The following is a 19,387-nucleotide window of genomic DNA, read 5'->3' as shown; positions in this document are numbered from 1 at the left end:
CAATATATTTCTCATGTAAAAGGGGGTATCAGCTACTGATTGGGATAAAGTTAAATTCTTGGTTGGAGTTTATCTTTAAGTTTCATACACACCATGCAATTTTCATGGAATCCGATCGATATTCATATTTGACATGGATTGAATATAGAAGAAAGCTACAGTCTACATGTATGTGATTGTTTCAAATTCTGATCAGATTTCTAAATGTTTTTCTGATTGAATATTGATTGAAAATGATCCAAAAAGACATACACACAGCTAGCCAGTATATTGACCAATATTTTCCAGCATGTCTGATCTGCTAACGATCGAGAAACCGAACGATTTTGAGGTTGGGATCGGTTGCTGCCTCAGTAGCCTGCATATATTTTTTGCCTGAACTAATCATTTTCGCAATTAGAAATACGATTTGAAGTGAAAATTGCACACCTTAAAATTAAATCTTAAAGTGTACCTGTGCCGAAACTCGTGTACAAAATAAATACTTACCTAAAGAAAGGAAAACCTCAGGATCCTATTGAGGCTTTCCTCTCTATTGTAATGTCACCCGTCGCTGAGCGCAGCTCCCCAGAAGTTTAGCGACAATGCATTGTTGCTAATCCTATCGGGGCAGCTCTTCTCCCTGTATTGTGGCCACACGGTATCCTCGGGAGCCTGCCCACACATGCGCAGTAAGCTGTGGCCGCGGGAGCCTGCCCACACATGCGCAGTAAGCTGTGGCCGCGGGAGCCTGCCCACACATGCGCAGTAAGCTGTGGCCGCGGGAGCCTGCCCACACATGCGCAGTAAGCTGTGGCCGCGGGAGCCTGCCCACACATGCGCAGTAAGCTGTGGCCGCGGGAGCCTGCCCACACATGCACAGTAAGCTGTGGCCGCGGGAGCCTGCCCACACATGTGCAGTAAGCTGTAGCCGCGGGAGTCTGCCCACACATACGCAGTAAGCTGTAGCCGCGGGAGTCTGCCCACACATGCGCAGTAAGCTGTAGCCGCGGGAGTCTGCCCACACATGCGCAGTAAGCTGTAGCCGCGGGAGCCTGCCCACACATGCGCAGTAAGCTGTAGCCGCGGGAGTCTGCCCACACATGTGCAGTAAGCTGTGGCCGCGGGAGCCTGCCCACACATGCACAGTAAGCTGTGGCCGCGGGAGCCTGCCCACACATGTGCAGTAAGCTGTAGCCGCGGGAGTCTGCCCACACATGCGCAGTGAGCTGTAGCCGCGGGAGTCTGCCCACACATGCGCAGTAAGCTGTAGCCGCGGGAGTCTGCCCACACATGCGCAGTAAGCTGTAGCCGCGGGAGCCTGCCCACACATGCGCAGTAAGCTGTAGCCGCGGGAGTCTGCCCACACATGCGCAGTAAGCTGTAGCCGCGGGAGTCTGCCCACACATGCGCAGTAAGCTGTAGCCGCGGGAGTCTGCCCACACATGCGCAGTAAGCTGTGGCCGCGGGAGCCTGCCCACACATGCGCAGTAAGCTGTGGCCGCGGGAGCCTGCCCACACATGCGCAGTAAGCTGTGGCCGCGGGAGCCTGCCCACACATGCGCAGTAAGCTGTGGCCGCGGGAGCCTGCCCACACATGTGCAGTAAGCTGTGGCCGCGGGAGCCTGCCCACACATGCGCAGTAAGCTGTGGCCGCGGGAGCCTGCCCACACATGTGCAGTAAGCTGTGGCCGCGGGAGCCTGCCCACACATGTGCAGTAAGCTGTGGCCGCGGGAGCCTGCCCACACATGCGCAGTAAGCTGTGGCCGCGGGAGCCTGCCCACACATGCGCAGTAAGCTGTGGCCGCGGGAGCCTGCCCACACATGCGCAGTAAGCTGTGGCCGCGGGAGCCTGCCCACACATGTGCAGTAAGCTGTGGCCGCGGGAGCCTGCCCACACATGCGCAGTAAGCTGTGGCCGCGGGAGCCTGCCCACACATGTGCAGTAAGCTGTGGCCGCGGGAGCCTGCCCACACATGTGCAGTAAGCTGTGGCCGCGGGAGCCTGCCCACACATGCGCAGTAAGCTGTGGCCGCGGGAGCCTGCCCACACATGCGCAGTAAGCTGTGGCCGCGGGAGCCTGCCCACACATGCGCAGTAAGCTGTGGCCACGGGAGCCTGCCCACACATGCGCAGTAAGCTGTGGCCACGGGCTTCGTGCTACTGAGTATGCGCAGCCATGCTCGCATTTCTACTGCACAGCCACGCTGCAAGGCGGTGAAGAGAACGGCTTCGAATTGAAGGGGAGCCATGCTCAACAACGAAGGACATCTGAGTACAGATGGAAGCCTCAATAGGATCCTGAGGCTTCCCTCTCTTAAGGCGAGTATCTCATTTTGATGTCGATCTTTGGCTCAGGATCACTTTAAGGAAAAATAAAAAATTAGTTAAACTTACCTGGGACTTCTTGCAGCCCTCTGGAGTCATCCTGTGCCCGCGCCGTCCGTCCAAGTCCACCCCCAAAGCTGGCTGACCACGCACCTCCTCATTGCACTCCCGCGGCACTGAATGTGTAGTACACGGAGAAAACTACGCAGAGCGCTGCTGGCTGCAGGAGCGCGATCAGGATGCGCCAACTCGGCGCCCCGCATGCGCAGTAGCTGCAGACTGGCGGCAATCGGCCATACAGAATAAAATACTATAAGGCTCCTGTTACACCTGATCTGCTGCTTTTGCGTTAATGCGCGTTGGTACGCGTTAGTGCGCACTAATGCATACTAACGCGTACTAATGCAAACGCATGCCCAATGCAACGGATCAAGTGTAAAATGAGCCTTAGAGATAAAAAATCTTAGTGAATTGTCATGGAGTTTTTCAGTAAATTACCAAACTTTTTCAGAGAATTCGGAAAAGAAGTCTAAAAAAATCAAATGCGGTAATTTTCCCACTCTTTACTTTTTGCTGAACGTATCTTAGTAAATTGAACCCTATTTGTACTTCCTGCTGCCATGACAACAGTATGTATGCGATTCTTTACACCGCTTTCCTTGTCCAGTAGGGATGCTCATTCGGATTCCGCGGAAATGCAATTTCCAAAATTCCGATCAAAAATTGCATTTCCGCATCGGAATGCGGAAATCGGTACTTCAAGTGCGGTAGGCGGATTTCCGCCGGAAATCGCGGAAATTTCTGCCGGAAATCGCGGAAATTCCACCCGACTTTAACATCGATTTTCTCAAAAACTATAAGGTATTTTTGAAAACTTTTTTTTGCATCTTATTCACAAGATTCAGTTTAATAAACCCTGACAATTGGGTGTTTCTAGGACTTAGGCTTCTTGCACACTGCAAGCGATTCCGATTCAGATTCCGCTTTTTAATCAGTTTTTACATCAGATTCAGATTCCGATTTGCAGTGTGCAAGGAGAAAACTGCAAATCTGAATCTGAATCTGAAGTAAAAACAGATTAAAAAGCGGAATCTGAATCGCTTGCAGTGTGCAAGAGGCCTTAAGGGGGCTTTGCTATTACCCACTAAAGTCAGCAGATTTTTACTGTAATGTAAAATGCAGAAAATCTGCATCTCCCTATTTTCTGCATTTTACATTACAGTAAAAATCCGCCGACTTTAACAGTTAATAGCAAAGCCCCCATAAGTCCTAGAAACACTAAATGTTATAGGGTTTATTAAACAGAATCTTCTGAACAAGATGCAAAAAAAAGTTTTCAAAAAGACCTTATAGTTTTTGAGAAAATCGATGTTAAAGTCGGGCGGAATTTCCGCGATTTCCGGCGGAAATTCCACATAGGAATGCGGAAATTGGTAGTGGAAAGCGGAATCGGTATTTGGCAATGGCGGAATGCGGATTTACCGCGGAATCGGAAATTGGCATTCCGACCATCCCTATTATCCAGCACCACGGAGCATGCGGCAGCCAATAGAAATAAATATTTGTGCTGAAATAGCAGCAGGCTGGCCTGTAACCTTCCTAAACATTATAAATAAATATGGTGGAAATCCATACAGAAGCAGCATGAGCGTTTGACGGGGTCCCGGTCATGTCGATTCCGTATTAATGGGACTCCAACAGAGGTCTGTTATTCCCTCTCAGCCTAGCCTGACTAAAGCTCATTAATTATCTCGCTCCTCATTAAGGCTTTGAATGGGGTGCGCACCGCCTAATATGCTAATTGGCCCTTAATTACAGAGTTATTAAGAGCCTTCCAGGTATTCAGGAGTTGACATCTGCTAGCAAACTTAGATAACAATTGAGGGATCATCTATCACGGGAAGAGACACTTCCCATCCCTTCAATTAAACACAACTCATAAGGCCAGTCTCCTCTCTGCTCTCCTAATTGCAGGTAATTAGGGGTTAAGAAAACCATATGTGTGCCCCAGTTTCCCCTCGTTAACAATGTGCGGATCCGCCAGACTTATAACAATAGTAGCGTAAAGGATACTGCGTCACCTGGGCAACCGTGCCAAGGAGGGGGGCGAAGACATACGTTTCATGTCAACGGCTACGTCCTATTCCCTCATAAACCGGGCATTCACCCAAGGCTGCTGCAGTTTATTCATTTCACAGAGCCGTGGCATCCAATTTGCAGACAGCTGTTTCGGCCTATTTTAGTCTTCATCAGTGCAGAACATGGATTGTATGCATTATTCTATAACCTTGAGTTTGTAAAGCAGCAGTCTTAAAGAGCGCATACATCGATATCGTGGCCCGATCAACCTACCGATGCAAAACTTTTATGAAATCAGTGCCACAACATGGTGGAAAGGATTGATTGGAAATGCTGGCAAAATCTCGGTTGCAAGGGCTCGATCAGGTGTGTGTGGCAGTAATGACGTTCAATATTGCGACAACCGACAGACCCCCAGCTGGTGTGCCCCCCGTGCGGTGCAGTGTTAAAGGCTCACCTATCCACCGCCACGACTGCTGGCCTCCTCCGGTGTTCGTGTCACCGCGACTACCACGCCACACTGGCACATGATGTGACATCACTATGAGCGCCCAGTACTACTTCAGCATGATAATCTGAGGAAATGAAGAGGCCCAGTACTACTTCAGCATGATAATCTGAGGAAATGAAGAGGCCCAGTACTACTTCAGCATGATAATCTGAGGAAATGAGGAGGCCCAGTACTACTTCAGCATGATAATCTGAGGAAATGAAGAGGCTCAGTACTACTTCAGCATGATAATCTGAGGAAATGAAGAGGCCCAGTACTACTTCAGCATGGTAATCTGAGGAAATGAGGAGGCCCAGTACTACTTCAGCATGATAATCTGAGGAAATGAGGAGGCCCAGTACTACTTCAGCATGATAATCTGAGGAAATGAGGAGGCCCAGTACTACTTCAGCATGAAAATCTGAGGATATGAAGAGGCCCAGTACTACTTCAGCATGATAATCTGAGGAAATAAGGAGGCCCAGTACTACTTCAGCATGATAATCTGAGGAAATGAAAAGGCCCAGTACTACTTCAGCATAATAATCTGAGGAAATGAAGAGGCTCAGTACTACTTCAGCATGATAATCTGAGGAAATGAGGAGGCCCAGTACTACTTCAGCATGATAATCTGAGGAAATGAGGAGGCCCAGTACTACTTCAGCATGAAAATCTGAGGATATGAAGAGGCCCAGTACTACTTCAGCATGATAATCTAAGGAAATGAAGAGGCCCAGTACTACTTCAGCATGATAATCAGAGGAAATGAGGAGGCCCAGTACTACTTCAGCATGATAATCTAAGGAAATGAAGAGGCCCAGTACTACTTCATCATGATAATCTGAGGAAATGAAGAGGCCCAGTACTACTTCAGCATGATAATGTGAGGAAATGAAGAGGCCCAGTACTACTTCAGCATGATAATCTGAGGAAATGAAGAGGCCCAGTACTACTTCAGCCTGATAATCTGAGGAAATGAGGAGGCCCAGTACTACTTCAGCATGATAATCTAAGGAAATGAAGAGGCCCAGTACTACTTCAGCATGATAATCTGAGGAAATGAAGAGGCCCAGTACTACTTCAGCCTGATAATCTGAGGAAATGAAGAGGCCCAGTACTACTTCAGCATGATAATCTGAGGAAATGAAGAGGCCCAGTACTACTTCAGCATGATAATCTGAGGAAATGAGGAGGCCCAGTACTACTTCAGCATGATAATCTGAGGAAATGAAGAGGCCCAGTACTACTTCAGCATGATAATCTGAGGAAATAAAGAGGCCCAGTACTACTTCAGCATGATAATCAGAGGAAATGAGGAGGCCCAGTACTACTTCAGCATGATAATCTGAGGAAATGAAGAGGCCCAGTACTACTTCAGCCTGATAATCTGAGGAAATGAAAAGGGCCAGTACTACTTCACCATGATAATCTGAGGAAATGAGGAGGCTCAGTACTACTTCAGCATGATAATCTGAGGATATGAAGAGGCCCAGTACTACTTCAGCATGATAATCTGAGGAAATGAGGAGGCCCAGTACTACTTCAGCATGATAATCTGAGGAAATGAAGAGGCTCAGTACTACTTCACCATGATAATCTGAGGAAATGAGGAGGCCCAGTGCTACTTCAGCATGATAATCTGAGGAAATGAAGAGGCCCAGTACTACTTCAGCATGATAATCTGAGGAAATGAAGAGGCCCAGTACTACTTCAGCATGATAATCTGAGGAAATGAGGAGGCCCAGTACTACTTCACCATGATAATCTGAGGAAATGAAGAGGCCCAGTACTACTTCACCATGATAATCTGAGGAAATGAAGAGGCCCAGTACTACTTCAGCCTGATAATCTGAGGAAATGAAGAGGCCCAGTACTACTTCAGCCTGATAATCTGAGGAAATGAGGAGGCCCAGTACTACTTCAGCATGATAATCTGAGGAAATGAAGAGGCCCAGTACTACTTCAGCCTGATAATCTGAGGAAATGAAAAGGGCCAGTACTACTTCACCATGATAATCTGAGGAAATGAGGAGGCTCAGTACTACTTCAGCATGATAATCTGAGGAAATGAAGAGGCCCAGTACTACTTCAGCATGATAATCTGAGGATATGAAGAGGCCCAGTACTACTTCAGCATGATAATCTGAGGAAATGAGGAGGCCCAGTACTACTTCAGCATGATAATCTGAGGAAATGAAGAGGCTCAGTACTACTTCACCATGATAATCTGAGGAAATGAAGAGGCCCAGTACTACTTCACCATGATAATCTGAGGAAATGAAGAGGCCCAGTACTACTTCAGCCTGATAATCTGAGGAAATGAAGAGGCCCAGTACTACTTCAGCCTGATAATCTGAGGAAATGAGGAGGCCCAGTACTACTTCAGCATGATAATCTGAGGAAATGAAGAGGCCCAGTACTACTTCAGCACTATAATCTGAGGAAATGAAGAGGCCTAGTACTACTTCAGCATGATAATCTGAGGAAATGAGGAGGCCCAGTACTACTTCAGCATGATAATCTGAGGAAATGAAGAGGCCCAGTACTACTTCAGCATGATAATCTGAGGAAATGAGGAGGCCCAGTACTACTTCAGCCTGATAATCTGAGGAAATGAAAAGGGCCAGTACTACTTCACCATGATAATCTGAGGAAATGAGGAGGCCCAGTACTACTTCAGCATGATAATCTGAGGAAATGAAAAGGGCCAGTACTACTTCAGCATGATAATGAGGAAATGAGGAGGCCCAGTACTACTTCTGCATGATAATCTGAGGAAATGAAGAGGCCCAGTACTACTTCACCATGATAATCTGAGGAAATGATGAGGACCAGTACTACTTCAGCATGATAATCTGAGGAAATGAAGAGGCTCAGTACTACTTCAGTATGATAATCTGAGGAAATGAAGAGGCCCAGTACTACTTCACCATGATAATCTGAGGAAATAAGGAGGCCCAGTACTACTTCAGCATGATAATCTGAGGAAATGAGGAGGCCCAGTACTACTTCAGCATGATAATCTGAGGAAATGAAGAGGCTCAGTACTACTTCAGCATGATAATCTGAGGAAATGAGGAGGCCCAGTACTACTTCAGCATGATAATCTGAGGAAATGAAGAGGCCCAGTACTACTTCAGCATGATAATCTGAGGAAATGAAGAGGCCCAGTACTACTTCAGCATGATAATCTGAGGAAATGAGGAGGCCCAGTACTACTTCAGCATGATAATCTGAGGAAATGAGGAGGCCCAGTACTACTTCAGCCTGATAATCTGAGGAAATGAGGAGGCCCAGTACTACTTCAGCCTGATAATCTGAGGAAATGAGGAGGCCCAGTACTACTTCAGCATGATAATCTGAGGAAATGAGGAGGCTCAGTGCTACTTCAGCATGATAATCTGAGGAAATGAGGAGGCCCAGTACTACTTCAGCATGATAATCTGAGGAAATGAGGAGGCTCAGTGCTACTTCAGCATGATAATCTGAGGAAATGAGGAGGCTCAGTGCTACTTCAGCATGATAATCTGAGGAATGAGGAGGCCCAGTACTACTTCATCATGATAATCTGAGGAAATGAGGAGGCCCAGTACTACTTCAGCATGACAATCTGAGGAAATGAGGAGGCCCAGTACTACTTCAGCCTGATAATCTAAGGAAATGAAGAGGCCCAGTACTACTTCACCATGATAATCTGAGGAAATGAAGAGGCCCAGTACTACTTCAGCCTGATAATCTGAGGAAATGAAGAGGCCCAGTACTACTTCAGCATGATAATCTGAGGAAATGAAGAGGCCCAGTACTACTTCATCATGATAATCTGAGGAAATGAGGAGGCCCAGTACTACTTCATCATGATAATCTGAGGAAATGAGGAGGCCCAGTACTACTTCATCATGATAATCTGAGGAAATGAGGAGGCCCAGTACTACTTCAGCCTGATAATCTGAGGAAATGAGGAGGCCCAGTACTACTTCAGCATGATAATCTGAGGAAATGAGGAGGCTCAGTGCTACTTCAGCATGATAATCTGAGGAAATGAGGAGGCCCAGTACTACTTCAGCATGATAATCTGAGGAAATGAGGAGGCTCAGTGCTACTTCAGCATGATAATCTGAGGAAATGAGGAGGCCCAGTACTACTTCAGCATGATAATCTGAGGAAATGAGGAGGCTCAGTACTACTTCAGCATGATAATCTGAGGAAATGAAGAGGCCCAGTACTACTTCAGCATGATAATCTGAGGAAATGAGGAGGCCCAGTACTACTTCAGCACTATAATCTGAGGAAATGAAGAGGCCCAGTACTACTTCAGCATGATAATCTGAGGAAATGAGGAGGCCCAGTACTACTTCAGCATGATAATCTGAGGAAATGAAGAGGCCCAGTACTACTTCAGCATGATAATCTAAGGAAATGAAGAGGCCCAGTACTACTTCAGCATGATAATCTGAGGAAATGAAGAGGCCCAGTACTACTTCAGCATGATAATCTAAGGAAATGAAGAGGCCCAGTACTACTTCAGCATGATAATCTGAGGAAATGAAGAGGCCCAGTACTACTTCAGCATGATAATCTGAGGAAATGAAGAGGCCCAGTACTACTTCAGCATGATAATCTGAGGAAATGAAAAGGGCCAGTACTACTTCATCATGATAATCTGAGGAAATGAAGAGGCCCAGTACTACTTCATCATGATAATCTGAGGAAATGAAAAGGGCCAGTACTACTTCAGCCTGATAATCTGAGGAAATGAGGAGGCCCAGTACTACTTCAGCATGATAATCTGAGGAAATGAAGAGGCCCAGTACTACTTCAGCATGATAATCTGAGGAAATGAAGAGGCCCAGTACTACTTCAGCATGATAATCTGAGGAAATGAGGAGGCCCAGTACTACTTCAGCATGATAATCTGAGGAAACGAGGAGGCCCAGTACTACTTCAGCATGATAATCTGAGGAAATGAGGAGCCCCAGTACTACTTCAGCATGATAATCTGAGGAAATGAAGAGGCCCAGTACTACTTCAGCATGATAATCTGAGGAAATGAGGAGGCCCAGTACTACTTCAGCATGATAATCTGAGGAAATGAGGAGGCCCAGTACTACATCAGCATGATAATCTGAGGAAATGAAGAGGCCCAGTACTACTTCAGCATGATAATCTGAGGAAATGAGGAGGCTCAGTACTACTTCAGCATGATAATCTGAGGAAATGAAGAGGCCCAGTACTACTTCAGCATGATAATCTGAGGAAATGAGGAGGCTCAGTACTACTTCAGCATGATAATCTGAGGAAATGAGGAGGCCTAGTACTACTTCAGCATGATAATGTGAGGAAATGAAGAGGCCCAGTACTACTTCAGCATGATAATCTGAGGAAATGAAGAGGCCCAGTACTACTTCAGCATGATAATCTGAGGAAATGAAGAGGCCCAGTACTACTTCAGCATGATAATCTGAGGAAATGAGGAGGCCCAGTACTACTTCAGCATGATAATCTGAGGAAATGAAGAGGCCCAGTACTACTTCAGCATGATAATCTGAGGAAATGAAGAGGCCCAGTACTACTTCAGCATGATAATCTGAGGAAATGAAGAGGCCCAGTACTACTTCAGCATGATAATCAGAGGAAATGAGGAGGCCCAGTACTACTTCAGCATGATAATCTGAGGAAATGAGGAGGCCCAGTACTACTTCAGCATGATAATCTGAGGAAATGAAGAGGCCCAGTACTACTTCAGCATGATAATCAGAGGAAATGAGGAGGCCCAGTACTACTTCAGCATGATAATCTGAGGAAATGAAGAGGCCCAGTACTACTTCAGCCTGATAATCTGAGGAAATGAAGAGGCCCAGTACTACTTCAGCATGATAATCTAAGGAAATGAAGAGGCCCAGTACTACTTCAGCATGATAATCTAAGGAAATGAGGAGGCTCAGTGCTACTTCATCATGATAATCTGAGGAAATGAGGAGGCCCAGTACTACTTCAGCCTGATAATCTGAGGAAATGAAGAGGCCCAGTACTACTTCAGCATGATAATCTGAGGAAATGAAGAGGCCCAGTACTACTTCAGCATGATAATCTGAGGAAATGAGGAGGCCCAGTACTACTTCAGCATGATAATCTGAGGAAATGAGGAGGCTCAGTACTACTTCAGCATGATAATCTGAGGAAATGAGGAGGCCCAGTACTACTTCAGCATGATAATCTGAGGAAATGAAGAGGCCCAGTACTACTTCAGCATGACAATCTGAGGAAATGAGGAGGCCCAGTACTACTTCAGCATGATAATCTGAGGAAATGAGGAGCCCCAGTACTACTTCACCATGATAATCTGAGGAAATGAGGAGGCCCAGTACTACTTCAGCATGATAATCTAAGGAAATGAGGAGGCCCAGTACTACTTCAGCATGATAATCTGAGGAAATGAGGAGTCCCAGTACTACTTCACCATGATAATCTGAGGAAATGAAGAGGCCCAGTACTACTTCAGCATGATAATCTGAGGAAATGAGGAGGCCCAGTACTACTTCACCATGATAATCTGAGGAAATGAAGAGGCCCAGTACTACTTCAGCATGATAATCTGAGGAAATGAGGAGGCCCAGTACTACTTCAGCATGACAATCTGAGGAAATGAGGAGGCCCAGTACTACTTCAGCATGATAATCTGAGGAAATGAGGAGCCCCAGTACTACTTCACCATGATAATCTGAGGAAATGAAGAGGCCCAGTACTACTTCAGCATGATAATCTGAGGAAATGAGGAGGCCCAGTACTACTTCAGCATGACAATCTGAGGAAATGAGGAGGCCCAGTACTACTTCAGCATGATAATCTGAGGAAATGAAGAGGCCCAGTACTACTTCAGCATGATAATCTGAGGAAATGAGGAGGCCCAGTACTACTTCAGCATGATAATCTGAGGAAATGAAGAGGCCCAGTACTACTTCAGCATGATAATCAGAGGAAATGAGGAGGCCCAGTACTACTTCAGCATGATAATCTGAGGAAATGAAGAGGCCCAGTACTACTTCAGCCTGATAATCTGAGGAAATGAAGAGGCCCAGTACTACTTCAGCATGATAATCTGAGGAAATGAGGAGGCCCAGTACTACTTCACCATGATAATCTGAGGAAATGAAGAGGCCCAGTACTACTTCAGCATGATAATCTGAGGAAATGAGGAGGCCCAGTACTACTTCAGCATGACAATCTGAGGAAATGAGGAGGCCCAGTACTACTTCAGCATGATAATCTGAGGAAATGAGGAGCCCCAGTACTACTTCAGCATGATAATCTGAGGAAATGAAGAGGCCCAGTACTACTTCAGCCTGATAATCTGAGGAAATGAAGAGGCCCAGTACTACTTCAGCATGATAATCTGAGGAAATGAGGAGGCCCAGTACTACTTCACCATGATAATCTGAGGAAATGAAGAGGCCCAGTACTACTTCAGCATGATAATCTGAGGAAATGAGGAGGCCCAGTACTACTTCAGCATGACAATCTGAGGAAATGAGGAGGCCCAGTACTACTTCACCATGATAATCTGAGGAAATGAAGAGGCCCAGTACTACTTCAGCATGATAATCTGAGGAAATGAAGAGGCCCAGTACTACTTCAGCATGATAATCTGAGGAAATGAGGAGGCCCAGTACTACTTCAGCATGACAATCTGAGGAAATGAGGAGGCCCAGTACTACTTCAGCCTGATAATCTGAGGAAATGAGGAGGCCCAGTACTACTTTAGCATGACAATCTGAGGAAATGAGGAGGCCCAGTACTACTTCAGCATGATAATCTGAGGAAATGAGGAGGCCCAGTACTACTTCAGCATGATAATCTGAGGAAATGAAGAGGCCCAGTACTACTTCAGCATGACAATCTGAGGAAATGAGGAGGCCCAGTACTACTTCACCATGATAATCTGAGGAAATGAGGAGGCCCAGTACTACTTCAGCATGATAATCTAAGGAAATGAAGAGGCTCAGTACTACTTCAGCATGATAATCTGAGGAAATGAAGAGGCCCAGTACTACTTCAGCCTGATAATCTGAGGAAATGAGGAGGCCCAGTACTACTTCAGCATGATAATCTAAGGAAATGAAGAGGCTCAGTACTACTTCAGCATGATAATCTGAGGAAATGAAGAGGCCCAGTACTACTTCAGCATGATAATCTGAGGAAATGAGGAGGCCCAGTACTACTTCAGCATGATAATCTGAGGAAATGAGGAGGCCCAGTACTACTTCAGCATGATAATCTGAGGAAATGAAGAGGCTCAGTACTACTTCAGCATGATAATCTGAGGAAATGAGGAGGCCCAGTACTACTTCAGCATGATAATCTGAGGAAATGAAGAGGCCCAGTACTACTTCAGCATGATAATCTGAGGAAATGAGGAGGCCCAGTACTACTTCATCATGATAATCTGAGGAAATGAGGAGGCCCAGTACTACTTCAGCATGATAATCTGAGGAAATGAGGAGGCCCAGTACTACTTCAGCATGATAATCTGAGGAAATGAGGAGGCCCAGTACTACTTCAGCCTGATAATCTGAGGAAATGAGGAGGCCCAGTACTACTTCAGCATAATAATCTGAGGAAATGAGGAGGCCCAGTACTACTTCACCATGATAATCTGAGGAAATGAGGAGGCTCAGTACTACTTCAGCATGATAATCTGAGGAAATGAGGAGGCCCAGTACTACTTCAGCATAATAATCTGAGGAAATGAGGAGGCCCAGTACTACTTCAGCATGATAATCTGAGGAAATGAGGAGGCCCAGTACTACTTCAGCATGATAATCTGAGGAAATGAGGAGGCCCAGTACTACTTCAGCATGATAATCTGAGGAAATGAGGAGGCCCAGTACTACTTCAGCATGATAATCTGAGGAAATGAAGAGGCCCAGTACTACTTCAGCATGATAATCTGAGGAAATGAAGAGGCCCAGTACTACTTCTGCAATAAATAAACAAACGGGTGAAACAAACTATCCACGATGGCTCTTGTGTGTTTGTCATGACAGATCACATCGCCAGTTACTCGCTCACAGTCAGCAGTGTGTACAGAGCTATGAATAATTATTATAAGATACTTCTGCGAAGTCTACATTGCTTGTTCCACATCAAACGATCTGATCTGTAGCGTATTGTCTGTAGTCATTCACATTGCATGGATTGAAAGATAGATGGTGGATTGATCTATTCCCACGATCTATCTTTCAGTGTATGCATAGCTTTAGACAATGACGTCATTACGGGGTGTTCACAGACACCAGCAGTGATTAGCGGGGCTCACCTCAGCCGCAGGTTCGGTGCTGACCTCGTGGCGGCGGTGTGACGGACGTAACACGGCTCTCCTCTGGCCTCAGTCAGACAATTCGGGGATAAACACAAAGAGACGGCCCTGGTGATCTCTGCTGCACAGCCTGCCAAGGAATACACAGCATTAAGAGCACATTACGAGCCTGGAATCTGCACCCTCTGGCTGTCTAACTTCAGACCAATTATAGCTGATTTTTCCACAGTCAGCTCGCTTACAAACAAATACTAAAACTCCTTTTAGCGGGTCTTAGAGGCTTATTATCACCTCGTTACACGGCTCTGCGCTGCAGCTCTTCTGGATACACTCACAGCCTCGTGATTGGAGGGATGGGATACAGGGGGGTGACATCACAACTCATGCAGAAGACACTATGGGCTCGATTCACAAAGCAGTGCTAACCCAGTTAGAGACTTTAGGCGTGATAGCCATTGCACCACGCTGGTGAAAAGCCAGTTTAGGCGTGATAAGTTTAGATCGCACGCAAAGTTCCGCACGCAAAGCAGCGCCATTAAACTCTATGCGAAGTGCACCAGACTTTGCTAGCGCAAAACTTTTGATCAGCTGTACACTGCGGTGCTAACGCAGTTGGTGCTTACTTATCACGCCTAAACTTATCATGCCTAAACTTATCATGCCTAAACTTATCACACCTAAACTTATCACGCCTAAACTTATCACACCTAAACTTATCACGCCTAAACTTATCATGCCTAAACTTATCACACCTAAACTTATCACGCCTAAATTTATCACACCTAAACTTATCATGCCTAAACTGAGTTTAGGCGTGATAAGGGGCTTTTCACCAGCGTGCTAACTGTTAGCACCGCTTTGTGAATCAGGCCCTATATGTTCAGCATGTCTGTGAAAGCTTCATTTCTCTCAATAGATAGACAAATAAAATAATAAGGCTGGGTCCACACTAGGCACGGTTGCAGGATGGAGCCTGCGGTCCATGATGCTGGCGGTCCGTGATCCTGGCAACCCTCCATGCTGCCCTTTTGCAGCATACGTTTTTGATCCGTTTGTGGGGGTTTTTTTGTGCCAAAAAAACAGATGGAGGAGAAAGCAGCCAGGATGGGAGTGGCAGCGGTGTCGTCCCCCCCCCCCCCCTCACCTGGGTCCCCCTACCCGTCCCCGCTACCCCTCCAGCTACTTGCGCAGAAATTGTTAAAATAGAATGTCCGCAGTGAGCGGGGAAGATTACCTTCTCTCCACTTCCACCACACGGCACTAGACTTCCTGCAATGTCGCCCTCTATACGTCGGAGGGCGGCATTGCAGGAAGTGACGCTGCGAGTGGAGGAAGTAGAGAGAAGGTAATCTTCCCCGCTCGCTGCGGACATTATATTTTAACAATTTCTGCGCAAGTAGCTGGAGGAGGAGCGGGGACGGGGGATCCAGGTGAGGGAAGGGGGGGATGTCCCCGCTGACACCCCATCCCATCCTACCTGATACCCCTCCGTGTATCAGGATCCAGATCTGTTGCGGAAAAACACAGCAGATCCAGACTTTCCATTCAGGTTGTGAAAACGGGTCCCTGCAAACGCAGAGGGATCGTTTTTTTCTTGTTCGGGGAAAGACGGATGCTATTTTTAACATTGCTATACGTGGCTCCGGTTTTGATCAGGTTTTAAAAACGGAGCCACGGAAACGTTTCTGGACCTTCTGTGAAGTAGCCAGTCAGCTGCACACAGGCATCTCTCTCTTGTAGAGGTTTCATCTCATCACAAAGTAGAGTACTGTACAATGTTAACCATCAGTAAAAGCACAACGTTTCGAATCAGGATGATACCATTTATTGGCTAACTTAGAAGAAAAGGAGTAAGCTTCCGGCTATGAAGCCTGACTGATCAGACTGACAGATCAGGCAGGAATCAAGTCTGATGAAGGCTTCATAGCCGAAAGCTTACTCCTTTTCTTCTAAGTTAGCCAATAAATTGTATCAGCCTGATTCCAAACCTCTTGTTCCCACAGATAAATAAAGTTTTGTAGACAGGAATAAGGAGACCTGGGAACCCACCGAGCTCCAGTTTAGCTCTGCTAAGATTGGTTACCGGAGATTTTAACCATTAAGCAGTCAATTTATTTAGAGGCTGGCAAGTGCTCCAGGCCAATTTATCTTAGCATATTTTTTTATTTCTTCTTTGTCACAATTCCTTGCTTCTAATTAGTACTGCTGTAATGTGTATTGCCACTGGGGCAAAGTGAGACAATCAAAGCATTCCAAGAATTTACAGCACGATGAGTTCTGCCAACTGAGGTCAACCAGTGCACTTATCTGAAACGAGATAACTCTATTGAAGCTGCTAGTGGGTTAAAAGGACAGAAACCATCATATAGATCTGTATTTCTTTATCTCAAACCTGCTCTATTTATCTTATAAGGGATGGGGAGCCGTAACAGAAAAACTAGGGAATCGATCATGTACTGCAAAACGCCATTTTGTGAGCTGTATGAAAGATCGACCAGCTAATCCAATAGATACATTATGCAGCTTGTGTAGAGATGAAGACCGGCACCATCCAGTAAACATAGCTCAAATTTATTATGTAGACAACATGACACAATGAACAACGTTTCGGAGGACAGTTCTCCTTTCTCAAGCTCTTGTCAGTGTCTAATAAACATGTTACAATTTACACGTTATATAGTACATTGCCATGGATAAAGAACCAATCACGCGCAAGTGTCACCTTTGGCGACCGATCCCCTAGCGTCTCGCTCCAGATTCTTCCTATCGGCGGATATGCAGAACAGACGTGGCTCGCATTTTTTTCGCCCCGCTGCCTGGCGAGCACAGAAGTCTGTGCGCACGCACTGCATTTGCAATGTAGGTCCGCTGGAGCGAGACGCTAGGGGATTGGTCGCCAAAGGTGATACTTGTGCGTGATTGGTTCGTTATCCATGGCAATGCACTATATAAAGTGTAAGTTGTAACATGTTTGTTAGACACTGACAAGAGCTTGAGAACGGAGAACTGTCCTCCGAAACGTCGTTCATTGTGTCATGTTGTCTACATAATGCATTTGAGCAATGTTTACTGGGCCTGGAAGTGACCTTTTGACCAGGCACATCACCTTTACCTGCGGAGTGCTTTCCACTACCCTGCTAGAAGGTTATGCAGCTTGAACATGGACCAATAAAAATTTACTGATTGGTCCAATTTCTAGCTGTCTATAATTTACAATTCACATTGAATGCAAGGAGAAATTACTTACATCTCATTGATTATCCCAGTGTTCTCCCCAGGCTCTTTTAGCCAAGTTCTGCACCCGGCTAGTTTTGATGGACACCCAGCTGCCATCAGCTCACCTCCTCCTATACTATAAGCAGGGTTGCGCACAGAAGCACCGGCCCTGTATTTCTCATACTCCCCCACCCAGCTACTTTTTCATGCCACCCAGCTACTATTTCATGCCACCCGACTGGAAAAATTTCTGGAGAGAACACTGTATCCCTAGTGTGAACCTCACCACAGAAATACCCACACAATCCAGCAGAGGGCGTTGACACAACACTGTAGGAAGCTTACGTTTCAGGGCCACCAGGACTCATTTAAAGAGTAACTGTCAGGCAAAAACAAGTCATTTTGATCTATGTTCCTCTGTGTTAAACAGTGTGAAAGGAAGCCAAATATCAATACTGAAGTAAAAAAAACTCTCTTACTTTATTGTGGGCTGAATAGCAGCCTTCCTTATCCCCAGGCTGTTTAGGAGGCCGCATCAGACTGAAAAAGCCGCAGTCAGCCTGCAAAGCAGTATGGGAAGGTCTTACTTCCTCTCTACTGCCTTCCCTGCACCACCCCTTCATTTCCCTATCCAGCCCTGCTGCAGCCTCATTGGCTGGTCCCTCTCGACTCCTTCCCTTCCCATCCAGACACCCTGAGTGACAGCTGCAGGCTAGCCCAACAACCCCCCCCGTGAGTGACACCCGTGATCGTCGGCACCCGCGATCGTCGGCACCCCCCCGCGATCGTCGGCACCCATACCCCCCCCCCGCTAGTAACATCGCAATCGCTCGCAAAACGACTGATATCGCAATCGCAAGCAAACCGACCAACATCGCAATCGCCCGCAAAACGACCGACCACAATCGCCCGCAAAACGACCGACATCGCAATCGCAAGCAAAACGACCGACATTACAATCGCCCGCAAAACGACCGACATCGCAATCGCAAGCAAAACGACCGACTTTGCAATCGTCCGCAAAACGACCGACATCGCAATCGCAAGCAAAACGACCGACTTCGCAATCGTCCGCAAAACGACCGACATCGCAATCAAAACGACCGACATCGCAATCGCCCGCAAAACGACCGACAACGCAATCGCCCGGAAAACAACCGACTTCTCAATCACAAGCAAAACGATCGACATCGCAATCGCTCGCAAAACGACTGACTTCGCAATCGGACGCAAAACGACTGACTTTGCAATCGCAAACAAAACCACCAACATTGCAATCGCAAGCAAAACGACTGACTTCGCAATCGCTCGCAAAACGACTGACTTCGCAATCGGCCGCAAAACGACTGACTTGGCAATCGGCCGCAAAACAACCGACATCGCAAGCAAAACGACAGACATCGCAATCGCTCGCAAAACGACTGACATCGCAAGCAAAACGACCGACATCGCAATCGCAAGCAAAACGACCGACATCGCAATCGCAAGCAAAACGACCGACATCGCAATCGCAAGCAAAACGACCGACATCGCAATCGCAAGCAAAACGATCGACATCGCAATCGCAAGCAAAACGACTGACTTCGCAATCGGACGCAAAACGACTGACTTTGCAATCGCAAACAAAACGACCAACATTGCAATCGTAAGCAAAGGACCGACATCGCAATTGTCCGCAAAACGACTGACATCGCAATCGGCCGCAAAATGACCGACATCGCAATTGCAAGCAAAACGACCGACATCGCAATTGCAAGCAAAATAACCGACATCGCAATCGCCCGCAAAACGACCGACATCGCAACCGCCCGCAAATTGAATGACATCGCAATCATCCGCAACCCCCCGCGACTGACAACGCAATCGCTCGCACAGCTCCCCCCACCCCAACTGACAGCGAGATCGCACGCAACCCAGACATGATCGCTCCCCGCTGAGTGCCTAATACACACGATGCGTTTTCCCGCTCGATCCGCGGGTC

General features: G+C 46.8%; 1 long non-coding RNA gene across 3 annotated transcripts in view; it reads right to left on the bottom strand.

The window, feature by feature from the left end:
- LOC137541491 (uncharacterized) overlaps nt 1–19,387 on the bottom strand; it is a 224,988-nt gene that overhangs the window by 186,587 nt on the left and 19,014 nt on the right. For all 3 annotated transcript variants that reach the window (XR_011025178.1, XR_011025177.1, XR_011025179.1), the window contains exon 3: nt 14,191–14,320. This is a non-coding gene — a long non-coding RNA (uncharacterized lncRNA). The remainder of the gene's footprint in view (nt 1–14,190; nt 14,321–19,387) is intronic.

The sequence above is a fragment of the Hyperolius riggenbachi genome, chromosome 12 (assembly GCF_040937935.1).
Source record: "Hyperolius riggenbachi isolate aHypRig1 chromosome 12, aHypRig1.pri, whole genome shotgun sequence".
Classification (NCBI taxonomy): Eukaryota; Metazoa; Chordata; class Amphibia; order Anura; family Hyperoliidae; genus Hyperolius; species Hyperolius riggenbachi.
This window is presented reverse-complemented; position numbering and strand designations above follow the sequence as displayed.